General features: G+C 45.6%; 1 pseudogene; it reads left to right on the forward strand.

The window, feature by feature from the left end:
• Positions 1 to 16,093, forward strand: part of LOC139229926 (ileal sodium/bile acid cotransporter-like) — a 110,647-nt pseudogene extending 94,554 nt beyond the window's left edge.
• Positions 16,094 to 17,664: the final 1,571 nt, after the last annotated feature.

A 17,664-nucleotide genomic window follows, 5' to 3' on the forward strand; every position in this document is an offset into this window, starting at 1 on the left:
TGTGACTCTCTCCATAAGCATCTGTAGGGAGTCATGGGAGAACCTGGGTACAGCCCTGAATTCTGTGCAGTCATTGTCAGTGTTTGCAGCACCTCAATGCTGTAGAACACTGACAACACAACTGTCAAATTAAAGTTGGCCTTGGTCCCTTTAAGGAAATTGTCTGATGACGCATCATGAATGACATCACCTGACTCGCTTCCTCCTAATTGGACCGGGAAACCCGCTGGGCGGACTTAACGAGCCCCATCAACATAAATTCATTTTCGGCAGCAGGGTGGAGCCAGCAGTGGGGATGCGGCCCGCCACCAACAACAGATGCCCCAGACCTGCCGAAGTGACCAATATAAGAATCCATAGAAGGAAGGGCAAAACTCAGATGCTGGAACGGTATATAGCAAAACATGACTGGATAAGAGAGAAAGGCAGACAGACGTGGGAGCTGCAGAGGAGAGAGTGTGATACTGAGATCTTGTGGCATCTTGTGGCATGTACATTTAATGGGAGGTGCAAGCATAGCCTAACCAATCCTGAAGCTCCCAGGATGCAGCCATATCTTCTTACTCATTTATTCTGGTTTGAATAGAGTGCTGGATATGAAAAGAAAGAGGTATTTATTACAGCAAAGTGACAGATAACAAAATCCCTGACAGCAAGTGTAAACTTTACAATGTCATGCCGTCGGTGGCGGAGCCTTTTTCATATTATCTGACCAGGAATCTAAATAGGCAGAAAGTCATGTGCAACACCACCAAAATCTCTGAAATACAGCGCGCGCAAACAAGGCTCCTAACCAGGAACACGACATTTGAGCATTATTTCTAATAGTGAATGGTGGCTGTTGTCCAGATACAAGCTCCCTTTATTAGCCTCCCCTTAGCTCCTCTTAGTCTCTCATCTCACCCCTTCTCTAATTCCCTTCACTCCCTCTTTTTTTCCTTTTCTTTTCTGTACCCTTCCAAGCCATCTAATTCTATGCTGCAGCTGACCTTTGTCTCTTCTCACCATCCTCGGCTGATGTCTGTCCCTGACAAGCTCGTAGCTTTGCTCAACTCCAGCCTTGGTATTGTCTGCTGCCCCCACTGCTGCCCCCACTGCTGCCCCCACTACTGCCCCCATTACTGCCCCCATTACTGCCCCCATTACTGCCCCCACTGCTGCCCCCACTACTGCCCCCAATGCTGCACCCACTACTGCCCCCATTGCTGCCCCCACTGCTGCCCCCACTACTGCCCCCAATGCTGCCCCCACTACTGCCCCCACTGCTGCCCCCACTACTGCCCCCATTACTGCCCCACTACTGCCCCCACTACTGCACCCACTACTGCCCCCACTACTGCCCCCAATGCTGCCCGCACTACTGCCCCCAATGCTGCCCCCACTACTGCCCCCAATGCTGCCCCCACTACTGCCCCCAATGCTACCCCCAATGCTGCCCCCACTACTGCCCCCAATGCTGCCTCCACTACTGCCCCCAATGCTGCCCCACTACTGCCCCCACTGCTGCCCCCACTACTGCCCCCACTGCTGCCCCCACTGCTGCCCCCACTGCTGCCCCCACTATTGCCCCCACTATTGCCCCCAATGCTGTCCCCACTACTGCCCCCACTACTACCCCCAATGCTGCCCCACTACTGCCCCAAATGCTGCCCCCACTACTGCCCCCAATGCTGCCCCCACTACTGCCCCCAATGCTGCCCCCACTACTGCCCCCACTGCTGCCCCCACTACTGCCCCCACTGCTGCCCCCACTACTGCCCCCACTGCTGCCCCCACTACTACACCCACTGCTGCCCCACTGCTGCACCCACTGTTGCCCCCATTACTGTATCCACTGCTGCTCCCACTACTGCACCCACTGCGGCACATATTGTTACACCCATTGTGCCACCCATTACTGTCTCTTCCAGTGTAACAAGCCCAACCGCCTCATCTTCTGAGCTCAGTGACCATGCTGCCCTAGCTCCTTTCCCAAACATTATGAATTGATGACCTGCTCTATATTGCCCTCCAGAATATTTGCTTCTTTTCAAATAAGGCGATCTCTTCATGGATGATTCAAATTACATCCTGGCACGGGCAGAAATCCAGCTTATAGGTAGTGCCTCTTTCCTTTTTAATAAAGCCTTCCCACCAGGTTATGTGTTTCATATGTAGCATGGTTCTCATTATTAAGTCCCATCTTAGCCTTTCTCCCTACTCTTTGGGCACCTTTTCCTCATTAGAGCATCTTACCTTCTCAGTTTTCATTTAAACGTATGAATATAAGAATTAGGAGCAGGAGTAACCCATACGGCCCCTCAAGCCTGCTCCGCCATTCAATAAGGTCATGGCTGATCTGATCTTGGCATCAACTCCACTTTACTGCCCACTCTCCATAGCCCTTGATTCTCCTAGTCCAAAAATCTATCTATCTCAGCCTTGAATATTCAGCATCCACAGCCCTTTGGATTAGAGAATTCCAAAGATTCACAACCCTCTGAGTGAAGAAATTTCTCCTCATCTCAGCCTTAAGTGGCCATTCCCTTATCCTGACACTATGTCCCCTAGTTCTAGACTCTCCAGTAAGGGAAAACAACCTCTCAGCATTAACCTTGTCAATCCTTCTCAGAATCTTATGTTTCAATGAGATTACCTCATTCTTCTAAACTCCAGAGAGTATAGGCCCATTCTACACAATCTCTCCTCGTAGGATAACCCTCTCAGCCCAGGAATCAATTTAGTGAATTATCGTTGCACTGCCTCTAAGGCAAGTATATCCTTCCTCAGATAAGGAGACCAAGGGCTAGGAATTGCCTCTCGCCTGATTGGGGGCGGTAACCTTTCGGGGCCGGAACTACCTGTGCCTGGCCCGGAGGTCCCGCCTCCGATGCGGAATTGGTCTATACGGCCCCCAAAGGAAGCGGAGCGCTCTCTCCGGTGCTCCGCTTCCTTTGAAAGGTGCTCCCGGGGTGGTAGCACCGCGCTGAGTGCAGTGGTGTGCGAAGCAGGCCAGCACTCGCAGTGCTAACGCACTACAGTGCCCTTCCCCATTAAAAGGAAGAACCGCTGCCGACTCTGCAGGCCCTTTGCCATCCACTATTGGGCCACCTGGGATGCGATCGACCAGGCGAGCAGTCCAGCGCCCAAAACAGAGTGCCGGGCTGCACGATGGCACCCGGTCGACGCGAGGGCCGCCATTGTTGGGCCAATCCAAGAGTCGGCCGACAAATAAAGATGGTGACCTGGGGCGTTAAAAGCCTTCCCTTTAAGGGGCGGTCCAGCGCCGGATGTCTGCCAGCCTTATGGCTCACAGGGCAACTTCACCCATGGGGTGGTGAGGGGTCGCACACATGGCGATAACGTTATTACTGGTTGTGCGCTGGCCCGGGGTACTAATCGTGGGACACGGCGTGGCTGGACATCGTCCCCAAATCACCAGGGCAATTTCCCAGGAAGTGGTAGCGCCACCCTCCCCTGGGCAAGAATGCCATTGTGCCCTGTTTGTGTCCCCTGGCGGCGCTAACAGGGCTATAAAAAGGGACAATTTAGGCCCCAAAACCACGCACAGAGCCCTGTAGAAAGACCAACATGCCATTTGCCTTCCTAATTGCTTGCTATACCTGCATACTAACTCTTTGTAATTCCTTTATGAGGACACCTAAATCTGTCGGAACACCAACATTTAATAGTTTCTCACCATTTAAAATATATTCTGTTTTACTATTCTTCCTACCAAAGTGAATAAACTCATATTTCACCACATTATACTCCACATGCCATCTTATTGCCCACTCACTTAACCTATCTATATCCCTTTGCAGGCTCTTTGTGTCCTCCTCACAGCTTACTTTCCCACCTAGCTTTGTAATGGCAGCAAACTTGGATACATTACACTCGGTCCCTTCACCTAAGTCATTAATAAAGCTGGTAAATAGCTGAGGCCCCAGCACTGATCTTGCGGCACCCCTCTAGTTACAGCCTGCCAACTAGAAAATGACCCGTTTATCTCGACTCTGTTTTCTGTCTGTTAACCAATCCTCTATCCATGCTAATATATTATCCCCAACCATGACCTTTTATCTTTCACAGCAATTTTTTATGTGGCACCCTATCGAATGCCTTTTGGAAATCCAAGTAGACAACCGCCACTGGTTCCCCTTTATCTATCCTGTTAGTTACATCCTCAAAAAACTCAAATAAATCTGTTAACCACAAATTCACTTTCATAAAACCATGTTGACTCTGACACTATAAACAAAGGCAGTTTAGTGAGCCAGCCATATTTCAGAGTCTAGCCTGTATGCGCGGCTGGTTTTTAGGCAACAAGGCATATATTCTGCAGCCATGCTGAGGTCTACAACATGGCCCATTCTCTACCAGAGTAATAATTGAGCACAGCATTGGGAGTCTGAAATTATGCTTCAAATGGCTGCACTGGTCAAGAGGAACCTTTTAGTACTTTGCTTCAGGGCTCTCCAGGATAATTGTGGTATGCATACCCAAGTCCTGGTATAATTCCCACGGCTTCAGCCAACAGTGGGAACCTGCTAGAAATTTGGGAGATCTGTCATATTTTCTACCAGGATAAGGTAACCAACAGTGCAGAATTAGAAATAAAATTATTGTAATAGATTATGCCAAAACTAGTCGCTGTGTTGTTTACAGTGTATTCAAATCACAGATGAAGGGATCATGGAGCTACGAGGGTAACAGGCATTTACATGAATGATGCGTTGATGCTGCTATCACCTACAGGGCTATGGACCAAGAGCTGGAAAGTGGGATTATGCTGGATAATTCATTTTCAGCCGGCACAGACATAATGGACCAAATGGTACAAGAACATAAGAACATAAGAATTAGGAACAGGAGTAGGCCATCTAGCCCCTCGAGCCTGCTCCGCCATTCAACAAGATCATGGCTGATCTGGCCGTGGACTCAGCTCCACTTACCTGCCCGCTCCCCATAACCCTTAATTGCCTTATTAGTTAAAAATCTATCTATCTGTGACTTGAATACATTCAATGAGCTAGCCTCAACTGCTTCCTTGGGCAGAGAATTCCACAGATTCACAACCCTCTGGGAGAAGAAATTCCTTCTCAACTCGGTTTTAAATTGGCTCCCCTGTATTTTGAGGCTGTGCCCCCTAGTTCTAGTCTCCCCGACCTTGGGAAACAACCTCTCTGCCTCTATCTTGTCTATCCCTTTCATTATTTTAAATGTTTCTATAAGATCACTCCTCATCCTTCTGAACTTCAACGAGTAAAGACCCAGTCTACTCAATCTATCATCATAAGGTAACCCCCTCATCTCCGGAATCAACCTGGTGAATCGTCTCGGTACCCCCTCGATAGCCAGTATATCCTTCCTTAAGTAAGGCGACCAAAACTGCACATGGTACTCCAGGTGCGGCCTCACCAATACCCTATACAGTTGCAGAAGGACGTCCCTGCTTTTGTACTCCATCCCTCTCGCAATGAAGGCCAACATTCCATTCGCCTTCCTGATTACCTGCTGCACCTGCAAACTAACTTTTTGGGATTCATGCACAAGGACCCCCAGGTCCCTCTGCACCGCAGCATGTTGTAATTTCTCCCCATTCAAATAGTATTCCCTTTTTTTGTTTTTTTTCCCAAGGTGGATGACCTCACACTTTCCGACATTGTATTCCATCTGCCAAACCTTAGCCCATTCGCTTAAACTATCTAAATCTCTTTGCAGCCTCTCTGTGTCCTCTACACAACCCGCTTTCCCACTAATCTTCGTGTCATCTGCAAATTTTGTTACACTACACTCTGCCCCCTCTTCCAGGTCATCTATGTATATTGTAAACAGTTGTGGTCCCAGCGCCGATCCCTGTGGCACATCACTAACCACCGATTTCCAACCCGAAAAGGACCCATTTATCCCGACTCTCTGCTTTCTGTTCGCCAGCCAATTCTCTATCCATGCTAATACATTTCCTCTGACTCCGCGTACCTCTATCTTTTGCAGTAACCTTTTGTGTGGCACCTTATCGAATGCCTTTTGAAAATCTAAATACACCACATCCATCGGTACACCTCTATCCACCATGTCGTTATATCCTCAAAGAATTCCAGTAAATTAGTTAAACATGATTTCCCCTTCATGAATCCATGTTGCGTCTGCTTGATTGCACTATTCCTATCTAGATGTCCCGCTATTTCTTCCTTAATGATAGTTTCAAGCATTTTCCCCACTACAGATGTTAAACTAACCGGCCTATAGTTACCTGCCTTTTGTGTGCCCTCTTTTTTAAACAGAACCGTTACATTTGCTGCTTTCCAATCCGCTGATACCTCCCAGAGTCCAGAGAATTTTGGTAGATTATAACGAATGCATCTGCTATAACTTCCGCCATCTCTTTTAATACCCTGGGATGCATTTCATCAGGACCAGGGGACTTGTCTACCTTGAGTCCCATTAGCCTGTCCAGCACTACCCCCCTAGTGATAGTGATTGTCTCCAGGTCCTCCCTTCCCACATTCCCGTGACCAGCAATTTCTGGCATGGTTTCTGTGTCTTCCACTGTGAAGACCGAGGCAAAATTATTGTTTAAGGTCTCAGCCATTTTCACATTTCCCATTATTAAATCCCCCTTCTCATCTTCTAAGGGACCAACATTTACTTTAGTCACGCTTTTCCGTTTTATATATCTGTAAAAGCTTTTACTATCCGTTTTTATGTTTTGCGCAAGTTTACCTTCGTAATCTATCTTTCCTTTCTTTATTGCTTTCTTAGTCATTCTTTGCTGTCGTTTAAAATTTTCCCAATCTTCTAGTTTCCCACTAACCTTGGCCACCTTATATGCATTGGTTTTTATTTTGACACTCTCCTTAATTTCCCTGGTTATCCACGGCTGGTTATCCCTTCGCTTACCGCCCTTCTTTTTTATTCGAATATATTTTTGTTGAGCACTATAAAAGAGCTCCTTAAAAGTCCTCCACTGTTCCTCAATTGTGCCACCGTTTAGTCTGTGTTTCCAGTCTACTTTAGCCAACTCTGCCCTCATCCCACTGTAGTCCCCTTTGTTTAAGCATAGTATGCTCATTTGAGACACTACTTCCTCACCCTCAATCTGTATTACAAATTCAACCATACTGTGATCACTCATTCCGAGAGGATCTTTTACTAGGAGATCGTCTATTATTCCTGTCTCATTACACAGGACCAGATCTAAGATAGCTTGCTCCCTTGTAGGTTCTGTAACATACTGTTCTAAGAAACAATCCCGTATGCATTCTATGAATTCCTCCTCCAGGCTACCCCGTGCGATTTGATTTGACCAATCGACATGTAGGTTAAAATCCCCCATGATTACTGCCGTTCCTTTTTCACATGCCTCCATTATTTCCTTGATTATTGCCCGCCCCATCGTGAAGTTATTATTTGGGGGCCTATAAACTACGCCCACCAGTGACTTTTTCCCCTTACTATCTCTAATCTCTACCCACAATGATTCAACATTTTGTTCATTAGAGCCAATATTGTCTCTCACAACTGCCCTGATATCATCCTTTATTAACAGAGCTACCCCACCTCCTTTCCCTTCTTGTCTATCTTTCTGAATCGTCAGATACCCCTGTATGTTTAATTCCCAGGCTTGGCCACCCTGCAACCACGTTTCTGTAATGGCCACCAAATCATACCCATTTGTAATGATTTGTGCCGTCAACTCATTTACTTTATTTCGAATGCTGCGTGCGTTTAGGTAGAGTGTTTTAATACTAGTTTTTAAACCATGATTTTTGGTTTTGACCCCTCCTTCAGCCCCTTTACATTCAGTGGCCCTTTTTGTTTTTTGCCTTGGGTTTCTCTGCCCTCCACTTTTACTCATCTCCTTTCTGCCTTTTGTTTTTGTTTCCCTCTGTCTCCCTGCATTGGTTCCCATCCCCCTGCCATATTAGTTTAACTCCTCCCCAACAGCACTAGCAAACACTCCCCCTGGACATTGGTTCCGGTCCTGCCTAGGTGCAGACCGTCCGGTTTCTACTGGTCCCACCTCCCCCAGAACCGGTTCCAATGCCCCAGGAATTTGAATCCCTCCCTGCTGCACCAATGCTCAAGCCACGTATTCATCTGAGCTATCCTGCGATTCCTACTCTGACTAGCACGTGGCACTGGTAGCAATCCTGAGATTACTACTTTTGAGGTCCTACGTTTTTAATTTAGCTCCTAGCTCCTTAAATTCATCTCGTAGGACCTCATCCCTTTTTTTTACCTATATCATTGGTACCAATGTGCACCACGACAACTGGCTGTTCACCCTCCCTTTTCAGAATGTCCTGCACCCGCTCCGAGACATCCTTGACCCTTGCACCAGGGAGGCAACATACCATCCTGGAGTCTCGGTTGCGACCGCAGAAATGCCTATCTATTCCCCTTACAATCGAATCCCCTATCACTATTGCTCTTTTTCCTGCCCTCCTGTGCAGCAGAGCCAGCCACGGTGCCATGAACTTGGCTACTGCTGCCCTCCCCTGATGAGTCATCCCCCTCAAAAGTACTCAAAACGGTGTATCTGTTTTGCAGGAGGATGACCGCAGGGGACCCCTGCACTACCTTCCTTGCACTGCTCTTCCTGCTGGTCTTCCATTCCCTATCTGGCTGTGGACCCTTCACCTGCCCTATGACCAACTCACTAAACGTGCTATTCACGTCATTCTCAGCATCGTGGATGCTCCAGAGTGAATCCACCCTCAGCTCCAACTCCGCAACGCGGTCTGTCAGGAGCTGGAGGCAGATACACTTCCCGCACATGTAGTCGTCAGGGACACTGGAGTCGTCCCTGAGTTCCCACATGGTACAGGAGGAGCATAACACGTGACCGAGCTCTCCTGCCATGACTTAACTCTTAGATAGGCAACAACAATGCTAAAGTTTACTCACTGTTATAGAAGAGAAAAAAGAAAAACTACTCACCAATCACCAGCCAATCACTTACCCCCTTGGCTGTGACGTCACCTTTCTGTTTCTTTCTACTTCTTTTTTGCCTTCTCCCTGTAGCTGCACAAGTACGCCTTTTATAGGCCTCACCAACGGACCTCCTCGACGCTGGGCCCCGGACTCCCTGCTGTACCTTTTATAGGCCTCCTCAACAGACCTCCTCGATGCTGCTCCTGACTGCCGCCGACGCTGGCCCCCGGACTCCCTGCTGTGCCTTTTATAGGCCGCTCCACGCACCTCCGACGCTGCTCCCGACTGCCGCCGACGCTGGGCCCCGGACTCCCTGCTGTGCCTTTTATAGGCCTCACCAACGGACCTGCTCGACGCTGCTCCCGACTGCCGCCGACGCTCCTTCTGTGTCATAAATTTCTATGATTCTATGGTTGAACGTTGATGAAATGGAATTCCTTCCTATTCGTCAGTGGCGTCAATGATGGGGCTGTTACGTTAATGTGCATTCTGTCAATGTTATTTTGCACTCTGGGAAAGTCAGCCATCCTGTAGAAGCCAACAGTCTTCTTATGCTGTGATTTGAAGTCCATTGGCATCTTAATGCAATTAAATGATCTCTCAATTATTGCATCTGTAACACTGTAAACATCTTTGTTGTCAGCTGTGGCTCAGTCTCACTCCCAACTCTGAGTTAGAAGGCTGTGGGTTCAAATCCCACTCCAGAGACTTGAGCACAAAAATCTAGGCTGACACTGCAGTGCAGTCCTACATTGTCAGAGGTGCCGTCTTTCTGATGAAACATTAAATTGAGGCCCCATCTGCTCCCAAAAGTGGCTATAAAAGACCCTACAGCACCATTTAGAAGAAGAGCAGGAGAATTATTCCTGGTGTCCTGGCCAATATTTATCCCTCAATCGATATCACTAAAAAACAGATTATCTGGTCATTATCACATTGCTGTTTGTGGGAGCTAACTGTGCACAAATTGGTTGCTACGTTTCTTATGTTACAACAGTGACTACACTTCAAAAAGTACTTCCGTGAATGTAAAGTGCTTTGGGATGTCCTGAGGTTGTGAAAGGTGCTGTATAAGTGCAAGTATTTCTTTTTTCTTGTTCTGCAGCTCTCATCATCATCATAGGCAGTTTCTCGGAATTGAGGAAGACTTGCTTCCACTCTTAGCATGAGTTCTTAGGTGACTGTACAGTCCAATACGAGAACCACAGTCTCTGTCTCTGTGGGACAGACAGTGGTTGAAGGAAAAGGTGGGTGGGGAGCCTGGTTTGCCGCACGCTCCTTCCGCTGCCTGCGTTTGATTTCTGCATGCTCTCAGTGACAAAACTCAAGGATCTCAGCGCCCTCCCGGATGCACTTTCTCCACTTAGGCCGATCTTTGGCCAGGGACTCCCAGGTGTCAGTGGGGATGTCGCACTTTATCAGGGAGGCTTTGTAATGTTTCCGTTGCCCACCTTTGGCTCGTTTGCCATGGACGAGTTCCAAGTAGAGCACTTGCTTTGGGAGTCTCGTATCTGGCATGCGAACTATGTGGCCTGCCCAGTGGAGCTGATCAAGTGTGGTCAGTGCTTCAATCATGGATGTTGGCCAGGACAAGGATGGTAACATTGGTGCTTCTGTCATCCCAGGGGATTTGTAGGATCTTGTGGAGACATCGTTGGTGGTATTTCTCCAGTGACTTGAAATGTCTACTGTACATGGTCCATGTCTCTGAACCATACAGGAGGGCGGGTATTACTATGGCCCTGTAGACCATGAGCTTGATGACAGTTTTGAGGGCCTGCTCTTCAAACACTCTTTTCATCAGGCAGTCGAAGGCTGCACTGGCGCTCTGGAGGCGGTGTTGGATCTCATCGTCAATGCCTGCTCTTGTTGATAGGAGGCTCCCGAGACAAGGGAAATGGTCCAGGTTGTCCAGGGCTGTGCCGAGGATCTTGATGACTGGGGGACAGTGCTGTGTGATGAGGATAGGTTGGTGGAGGACCTTTGTCTTACTAATGTTTAGCATAAGGCCCATGCTTTCGTACACCTCAGTAAATACGTCGACTATGTCCTGGAGGCATGTCCATGGAGCTCTAGAGGCATTGCTAATATCTGCACTTGCAGCCTGAAAGGATCCAGATGCATAGAAATTAAAGGCAACTTTAAAATAGGTCTCAGATCCACATTGAGAGTTTACACATCTCCTGAATGATTTCCTTTTGGAATCTCAAGCTCCAGAGGCATTGTTCATCTATGAAACTTTCAAAACAAATGTCTTCTCTGTATGTCTGGAGTTGGGGGAGGGGAGGTACAGATGTGTGGCATGCAATGCCTCCCGTGCATGTTGTAATCTTACCCTCTTTCCCTTCAATTCTGCTCTTCCATGTCCTCTGTGGCAGCCTGGAATAATGGGATTCTGGGGAAAGTCATCATTGATTGGTTTTCTGGCAGTTGTGGTTGGGAAGATGGAAAATAGATGGGTTGAGGTCAGGAGAAATGATGATTTATCCTTTAAAGCTGATATACTAACACCATATTCACTATTAGTGGATTCACTAATAGAGAAATGAAGAGCAAGTGTAATCACTAGGGTCACTCACAAACAATAGCACACTTTCTGACCTCAGGATAAGCATTCACTGTATCCAGGCAACAAAAGAGTGCCTGTTTTATACAGGTGAACACTCTGTTTGGCACCTAAAACAGTGGTGGGGTATGTGGGGTTTACAGTTAATGGTATTATAAGGATGCAGGGAGCTCATTTTCATCCCTGCATCCTTGGGTGGGCAAATGTTTCTCTGGTTGGCAGAGCAGAGAGCAAAAAACTGCAGTGGTTCATCCTGGGGTGCTTCTTTGTCACTGCCTGATCCTGCATTGATTTGCAGTCCTTCCCATCCCACTTCCACTTCTTCCCTGGCTGGACAAGAGCAGAAAGTTCAAGGCCCCAGTGTCGCCATTCAGCATTCTCATGTCTGATGCGATATGGTTGTTCCCTATGCTCAGCCCCAACCTTAGAAGAGCATCCCTATTGTTTCAGATTGACATATTCCATTTTCAATGCCAGCCATCCTGTGGCATCAGTTAATGCTGAATTAGGTGTGGATTGTACAGTTGTAATAGGAACTGGATTGAGTTGGCCTAAATTTGCGTAGGTGATTTTATGAAATCACCCTCCCAGCAGGGAGTCTCGCTTACTGAGAATTGTCTTTTTGTAAAATATCCCCCATATATATCTATGTAGAAGGAGAGTGAGGGAGCTAATGGCTAAACGACTACCAATGCTTTCAGCTTATCATTCTGGGTTAGATTTCAACCCAGGTGCCACAGATGGAAAAGTCAGCACTTAATTGACTTCACCACCCAGTCACCCATTGGTATCCTCAAAAGTTGACCTAGAATCCACTGAAAGAATAGGATCATGCTTTGAGACTCCAGGCACTGATGTTCCAAGTTCACATATGAATATTAGCCACTGGGATGAGGTAGATGTGGGATGGATCATTGAACCCTCTTCTGCATTAAGAAACAGCTGATTCACAATGGGGACTATTACTGCTATTGTCCAGTTTGTTCTAAGAGTTTATTTTTCCATGAAGGCTAAATGCATAAGTAGGACAAAAATAATATAAGCTTTTTTCTTGTTAGGATTGTTCCACAGGCAAAGCTTTAAAGCTGGTATTTTATATCACTGTTAGTTTCAAGCTGTGGCTGCACTCAGACTGAAAGAGCGAAGGTTATTGTGATGTCACAAGGAAGTTTTGAGATCAGAGCTGATGTTGTGACATCATAAAAAGTGTTACTAACTACAGTGCATTAGCAAAGGGGATTCAATGGTCCATACTGCCACACCTGCAGTATGAAGGGCAACAAGAAAAACAAAAGACAGGAATAAATACAGGAGCTAACTAGAGTTCTTGTTGCTTTAAAAAGCATTGCCAGTGTTGTGAGTATAAAATAATACTGAAAGAAACCACATGTACAATTTCATTAAGATACGAATTATTACATCTGCAGCATAATTGACTTACCCATTAATGTCATTCTTCTCAAATCAACCTTTTTACACTAAGCTCTTTAGTCTCTGCAGATTGGCATTGGCTTTTCCAATTTACAATATGTAGATAGCACAGTGGCACAGTGCATTGACAGTCCTGCATGATGGCACTGAGTGGTAGGATATAAGTTTGTGCCGGTGATTTCCCATGTTATGAGTTCCTATTCTCAGCTGCGCTGCTGAGTGAGAAGCCAAACAAATGTGAGGTCTTTCCATATGAAATGAAAGAAATACTGGTTGTGGGGGGTAGGAGAAGAGAAAGTCATCTTAGTTCAGGAGTGGCATAAGACTGTATATAAGATAGACTAAACTGATTACATTTACAACTTTGCACCAGGGTCTTTAACATTCTCTGAACAGAAAAGGTTGCCATAGCAGGAGCAGATGGTGCCAGTGCCATGATTTTAAAGATTTGCCATAGCACCATTTTATTAATCCTACTTTCATTACTCTAGCAACTGCCCTGTTCAACAGAAATGTGCCAAAAAAAAAACAAATATACACAAGTAACTTCAGTTGCAATAAATTTGGTTGACTAAATCAAAATAAGACTGTTATTTTAACAGTTTCTCATGCAATCACAATACATTTTGGAGTCTTGTCCACAATATCAACGGTTCCCTGCCAATTTAATTGAATCAACAGCTGCTGAGATCAAAGTGAATTTTCGCTATTTGAATCTGTTGTGCATTTGATAGTTACAGAGAAGGATAAAAGATTTGGCAGAACAATCAAGTAACTGTTTCGTTTGACTAATGCTGAGCACGTACCCTTGTAAAGTTCCAGGAATCCTAACTGACTAGTTCAGAGTGTTCATAGAATCATAGAATCATAGAAATTTACAGCACGGAAGGAGGCCATTTCAGCCCATTATGTCTGCGCGATTAATGGAAGAAATCATGGGCTACCTTCTGAATACAAAGACAGGAATTACCAATATCCAATAGAGCTGTAGTTTTAAGGGGAGGGATCACCTTTTTTTAGGAAAAGGGTAAGCAGTGGGATAGCACTTTTTAATAAGTCTTAGCCAGATTGTAATTATCCTGGATATTGTAAGGGCCTGGAAGGGGGGAGGGTCTCACCTCGGTAATGTACCTCTTCACCAAAAGAGTGTACTTGAGTTGTGTTTCGTGAGTTATTGATACAGAAGACTATGAGAGACTATTCAAAAATATATTGAGATTTATTTAAAGATATGCAATTTACAGTTGGTGAGTCAGTCAATCGCAACATTAACAGTTCTAAAAAAGGTGAAAATACAATCTTATTTCCAGTAGAGAATCTTACTTTAAAATCTAAACTTCGTTACATTATTATAATTATTAAAATTGTTTAAGCAAGATAGCCATGTATTTATCAAGATGGCAGTTATCTTCAATCCCTGAGAAGTAGATGCCTTTTGCCTTGCTCTGTAGTCGAGATACGCTTTTGCCCATTAAAGCTAGTCTAACTCTCTCATTTGATCTTTCAATATTTATACCCTTTTTTCCCTGTTTCATAAGATCTCAAGTTTATCATCATTAATTATTTTCTTGTTGAGCCTTGCATTCCTAGCTCCTGCATCAATATTATTGTGAATTTACCATTTATGTTCAAAGTGTAGATGTTATTTGTGTGTGCTTTGGACACTTGAGTGTTTGTTTCATGATGTGTTATCCAGTAACTTCCCAAGCATTTAGATTTGTTTATGTGAGCTACTTGACGTTTTGCTAATTCAACTGAACTAACTGGTGTATTTGCATGTATTCATTCAAAAGCAAAATACTGTGGATGCTGGAATCTGGAATAAAAACAGAAAATGCTGGAAATCTCAGCAGGTCAGGCAGTATCTGTGGAGAGGAAGCAGAGTTAACGTTTCGGGTCAATGAACCTTCGACAGAACTTGCGTGTTTGTAATGTATTCATTGTTCGATTTGGCATCTGCAGTCAAGAGAGTAGCTGCCATTTGTTTATAACAATCCAGATTAGGCCATTCAAACTGACTGCTTATTTCAACAATTGTCCTGTTTCAAGAAGTTAATAATGTAACTTATCAAGGGTCAGTCCTTGAAGGCCAGAATTCCTTCATAGCTAGGATTTTTAAATCCAGCTCGTCTTATTTTTAAAGAGGTTATGTGGTAGAATTTTTAAATAAGTTATAAGGTAGTGTCTTATTTTTAAAGAAGTTAGAAAGTAGAATTTCTTCGCAGGGGGACCTCACCTAGTGGAAGTTGCACATTGGAAATTCAGGGAGTGCAAAAATAATCAGTCAGAAAATTATGCACGTCCCCTCCTGAATAATCAGAATCTGTTGCTGGTGAGCAAACCTCCTCCCCACTGACGGCACAAAGTTAGAAAACTGCTCCTTTAAAGTCATCACGATGCACTGTGTGAAACAGCTCTGATATAACAATACCCTGTATAAAGTCACCAGCACAGTTTGGTTTAACATGTTTTCAACTGTAAATAAGGTACCAGCTTGTAAAATGTTATAATGTTAATGTTGTAAGGATGGCGCAGTGATGCAGCCCAATGGAGTAACATCAGATTTTTTAATACCAGCAATAGGACGTAGGCTCAACCCCTTCTGCTGCAACATTTTCATTCATAAAGACACTGCTGTGGGAAGGCATACCTCCCACAGATTGTAATAATTTATAGTTGTTGGCTTATGGAGTCAGTGCAAAGTGAGTCTGCATTAGACTATCATAGATGCTTTGTATAAAATCAGATAAGAGAAACCTTTGCAGCAATGTTCCCTTTAATTTTTTTTGGGTGCACGGCCCCATTAAGGGCTGCGCAGCCCATTCAAAATAACACGCATGCGCGTTTTTTTTCTATTTAAAAGACGGTGAGCCGTTATGTGGGAGCTGCAGAGCGCTTCGCTGCTGCGCAGCGAGGGAACATTGCTTTGTAGTAAAGATAATGACCACCTGAATGTGAAGGTGTTATAATTTTTTTTACTGAAACAGAAAAAAACTGATCACAAATGACATTTTGAAGCGTCTGCACATTTTGGAGTGGACCTGGGAGGAGAAGATGCCAAATAGTAGTGTGGCAGTTTTTATTGCTGCAAGGATGGTGCTGATGAGGAAAGGAGATGGGAAGAAATTTATTGGATTTGACTTCAACAAACTTTTTGTAAAAGGCACTCATGTTTGAATACAACAACTTAATGGGCCATAATTTGCTGTGGCAGGGCATTTAATGGCAGTTAGTTAGCCTGGCCCTTGCACATTTAAGTTTTTTTAAATTTTGCGTGGCAAGTTGCTGAAACTGTGAGTTGATAACGTCATAGCGAGGGAAACAGGGCATCTGGGACTTGAGTGAACTGTGTAAAATAAAAACAGAAAATGCCAGAAACACTCAGAAGGCCAGGCAGCATAAGACAAAGCAGGAATAGGCGATTTGACCCCTCGAGCCTGCTCTGCCATTCATTGAGATAGTGCCTTATCTTCGACCTCAACTCCACTTGCCTGCACTATCCCCATATCCCTTGATTCCCTTAATAACCAAAATCTATCAATCTTTGACTTAAATATACTCAACAACTGAGGCTCCACAGCCCTCTGGGGTAGAGATTTCCAAAGATTCACCACCTTCTGAGTGAAGAAGTTTCTCCTCATCTCAGTCCTAAATGGCCGACCCCCTTATTCTAAGACTGTGGTGCCTGATTCTAGACTCCCCAGCCAGAGGAAACAAACTCCGTGCATCTACCCTGTCAAGCCCTGTAATCATTTTGTATGTTTCAATGAGATCACCTTTCATTCTTCTAAACTCTAGAGAATATAGGCCTAGTCTACTCAATCTCTCCTCATAGGACAATCCCCCCCATCCCAGGAATCGGTCTGGTGAACCTTTATTGCACTCCCTCTATGGCAAGTATATCCTTCCTTAGGTAAGGAGACCAAAACTGTACACAATACTCCAAGTGTGGTCTCACCAGGGCACTATATATTTGCAGTAAAACATCTTGGGGCCGAAATTACCCCATACCTTAAGGCCTGTTACCACCGCAAATCAGTGGCCACGCTGCAGAGTAGAGTAGCCAGCGACTTTTGGTGGCATGGCTGCTGATAGTCCAATTGCCCTCCTGAGTTTTTCTGGCTGTGCCCTGATTCCTCCCTTACTGATCTGCTGCTGCTGATCTGCCTTAAGCGTGTCATCACCGTCATGGTCTAACCCCCCGACCGCGACATTTCCCTCGGAAAATCTTCGGCCCACCCAGCAGAGCCAAAAACAAGCTTTTTCCGGGTGGTCCAGTGAAGCTGTGGCCTTCTGCAGCGGCGGTGTGGCTTCCCTTAAAGGGGAGGGCTCACTGTCCCTGTGCCATGTTATTTTTGGTGGCCAACTATCATGTCAGCTGGACAATTATGCCCCCGGGTTTGGCTGGTGTGCCAACAAGCAACCTTGTACTCCCTCCTGGGTGCCGGGCCGCTGGCCCGACTTAAACCCTCCCTGGTGGAGCCGAAATTATGAAATCGCAAAGGCTCTTCCCTTTAAGTGAAGGGGAAAGCTGTGGTGACACGGCGCTGTGATGATGTCATCGCGGCGGTGACTCCGCAATGCACCCAACTTCTGCCCCTCAGTTGCTGTCACCGCAGTGTCTTTGCCCCTCAGGTGTAGTCACCTCCCCCATTAAGACCGACTTCCGGATCAAAACAAAAAAAAACCAAAGCCGAATGTCGCTTAAGAAGCGACTGAATTGCAGCTATGGCAAAAACAACCCATTT

The sequence above is a fragment of the Pristiophorus japonicus genome, chromosome 2 (genome assembly GCF_044704955.1).
Source record: "Pristiophorus japonicus isolate sPriJap1 chromosome 2, sPriJap1.hap1, whole genome shotgun sequence".
In the NCBI taxonomy this organism is placed as follows: Eukaryota; Metazoa; Chordata; class Chondrichthyes; family Pristiophoridae; genus Pristiophorus; species Pristiophorus japonicus.